We start from the raw sequence: 3,700 nt of genomic DNA, 5'->3' as shown, positions 1-3,700 counted from the left end.
TACTGCGTCACCCCCGGAGTGTGCGTCAAGAAAATCTCTGACACAGTAGCGTTTCATATTGGGATTCAGTTACACAAGGGTGATATGGATGACTATGTCCAGTGGCCATTCGAGCAAAAAATTAAGATGACGGCCGTACATCCGAATGGGCACGATGAACTCGCATTAGAAGTTAGGGAATCTTGTAATTTGAGCTTTATGCAAAGGCCTTCCAAGTCAAACAATCCGTGTTACTATCCCGCTCCTTCCTTAAACCTAAAAAACATGATCAGTCATGGATATGTGGTGGGTGACCAGCTTCAGCTAAAGTGGGAACTGCTGCCATGATTCAGTTCGACGGAGACAACCACCCTATCAGTTTATTGCACATGGTAGAGAGATGGTGGGCAGATGGTCCTTGATAATCACAAAGTGAACAAGGGAGCGCGATGCCTCAGGGTGCTTGCCATCGTTTCGAAGTCCTCTTGTCGAAACGTTGACAAGCACCCTGAAGCTTTCCCCTCTTCTTCACTCGGGACTAACAGTTTATTAACCATTTCTGCAAGTGCTTTTAGCGATAGCTGTTTAACGCTTTTTATCATGTCATTCCAATTTTAGATATCTAGATTATTTATTTTTTTAACTTCACAACGTACATTTTTAGTTTATGGGGTTTAACGCCAAAAGAGACTCAGGCTATGAGAGACGCCGTAGTGAAGGGCTCCGGAGATTTCCACCACTTGGGGTACTTTAACGTGCACTGACATTGCACAGTACACGGGCCTCTACAATTTCGCCTCCATCGAAATTCAGCCACCGCGGCCGGTATCACACCGGTGTATTTCGGGTCTGCAGCCGAGCCCCATAACGACTGAGCCACCGCAGCGGCATAATTTAGGTTTTCGTCTTTGGTCTTTCCTCTTTTTAATATTTTAGGACTGTCTTCTACCCTAAAGTATGATGTTCTTTTCTTGTAAAGTGTTTTTTTTTATTATTGCATATGTCCTTTGCCGTTTAGTCACCTGTGTCTTGGTGTGTTAGCCGGGGTGTAGGCCTCTTCAGGAGGCATGCTTTGTCTGCTTCCTTTTTCCTCTCCCCGGGGGCATATTGTAAATATGGTCGAATAAACTTTTCAAACAAACAATTGTGCGTATAGGACGTCACCCATAAACAGTCTTTATGTAGATGCCTAAGAACCATCACTTCGGACAGAATCATGCTCACATGCTAATACATTCTAAAAATCCATTCGCTACCAAGACACACTTGTTAGTCAATAGTTGAAGTGCCCATCTAGAACAGGCAGCCTTTACCGTGCATGAGAAACTCTGCGCACTGGTGCAAGGGTATTATTGTGACCTGCGAGAATTCGCCAGGCGTGTCAGCGTGTTAGTGGCCCGATGCAATGGATATCTATAGTGTGCGTTTGACCTGTGCCCAAATACACTAGATCCGCTGCACACCAAAACACGTTTCAGCACAATGAGTGTGCCCTGCCTAATCTAAGAAAAGTAGGTGTGAATGAATTCCACTATTGTCCTGGACTACCTTTACCTCCGTGATTTCCAGTATCATGGGCCCGCAATTCGTCAATCACGATTGAGGTCTCACAGCCGGAGTCTCCACAACGTCACGCCCTCAAAACATAAAGGGCCCCAGAGATCAAAATATTGCAGAGCTGCAAACGATACTAAAGTGAAGAAGTTTTAAATTTCATCTTAGCTCATTTTGAAGAATGTATGTATTAGAGAGCCTGCCCAATATTTGCGTGTTTACGCGCCCGACCTTGGAGAACAAATGTGCAAATAATTACTTGCACGATACTTTTCGCCCTAAGAATCTCTAAAATCAAACTCAACTGATTGCTAGGACTTCTCTCGAGGACAGCATATACAACCACATTTCTTATGCAATGCATCGGTACGACTCTGAATGCTTTTCGCATCACCTCGGAAACCAAAATATACCCACAAATTCTGGACAACGCCATTTTTCAGCAGGAAAAAGTCCATGAACGCCATCTGTTTGTATATTGTATCATTTCACTATAACAAAGAAGAAAGCATAGATCTGAATTTTTATACAATAATGACATACCCATCCCTACAGTCACTTACCATAAATAATTCGGACCACTTGTAACCCATGACATGAGATGGAATGCACACATAGATGGGATTACCTCAACAGCCCTAAAACGACTATTTTATATCAGACGACACCTCGACTAGCCCCTCCTCAAACTAAACTATTAGCTTAGGACACTTTGGTTACATCTGTTCTCGAATATGATAGGGTTCTTTGGTTCCCTTATACTAATGGAAATTTAACTAAGCTCTATGCAGTCGAAAAGAAAGCAGTCAGGCTTGTATTAACAAATACAAAATAACCGATTCAACACCTGAAATAACGAAGCGAGTTGGAATACCAAAACTGAAAATTGTTTTAAACTCGCGCGGCTTAAGCTCATGTACCAAACAATTCACCACCACTTAAAACTAGGCATAGCAAACTATATTTCTTTCCCTGAAGCAAGACCAACGCGCCATAAACATTCCCATACACTTAACAAATATCATTTCCATACTGACTGCTTTAAACATTCATTTTTGCCACCAACAACTAGAGAATGGAAGTGTTTACATCCTTCAGTTGCTAACAACTTGTCACTAAACATTTTTACCGCTACAATTGCGAGCAAAACACGTAGTTAGCAAATGTTCCTTTGTTCCAGATATTGCACTTTTGGTAGTGTGCGGTTATTCGTGTTTTAACTTTGTTCTCCAACTGTGCGATTATACACTAAGAATATATTTTTTGTATCTCAGCGAGAGCATTTTATTGAATTTCCATAGTTTTATTGTACAGTGTCTCAAGGAACGTCATGTCTGTTCTTTTGTTTTTTTTACAAGATGTAACCCAACGATGCATTATTGTGTCCTTTTTTAACTATGCTCGATATTTTTAGTACTAGATTAATTACCTCATGTAGTTCTGCTTTACCCGTGCCATTCATGGTTTTAAATTTATATTGCTTACCAACTAATGTATTTTTTTCAGTCGCTGTAATTTACCATGTAACGCCCTCCTGCAACAATCCCAGATGGGATTATAAGTATGTATAAATCAATAAATATATCCGCGGACCTTCCGTTTGGGGCCTTGCATTATCTTTATATGAAGTTTTTGCTACAGCCAAAAGCTTTGCCATTGGTTTTCTACGGCCATCTTAACTGTTCGGTGCGATCGATGGAAAAACTTTAATATAAAGGTTTTTCTACACGTCGGAGGAATGGATCATTACTTTCAATACTTCCACGTACCTTACAATTTTTCAGTGTTTGAACTTTGGTCCCAGAACACAAACTTTGGTTCATTGGGCAGGGCTGGCAGGGCTGCACAGTATTCAAAACTAATCAGCAAAAAGGAATTCTATCATCGCGCAAAATGTTTTTCTTAGCGGTTCTCTGATGAGAGCACGAGGCGTCAACTATCAACCACATTTGCAACGTTTACGGGGTTCTAGATAGTTTCGCTTTGTTTCCGCGTTACGTACACTTCATGTGAGCTCAAAACTACGAGTCAACATCAAGCCAAGCTAGTGTCCACTTCCGTGCTTCAACGAAAGTTACTGTCGACCTTACCTTGCACAGAGACCACGCAGTATTCTTTGCTTTTTCGTCGTCTCAATACTAGCTTTTAGACAGCTGGAAACAAAAAA

This window comes from Amblyomma mixtum, chromosome 9, assembly GCF_055824585.1.
Source record: "Amblyomma mixtum isolate Tamu chromosome 9, ASM5582458v1, whole genome shotgun sequence".
Classification (NCBI taxonomy): Eukaryota; Metazoa; Arthropoda; class Arachnida; order Ixodida; family Ixodidae; genus Amblyomma; species Amblyomma mixtum.
This window is presented reverse-complemented; position numbering follows the sequence as displayed.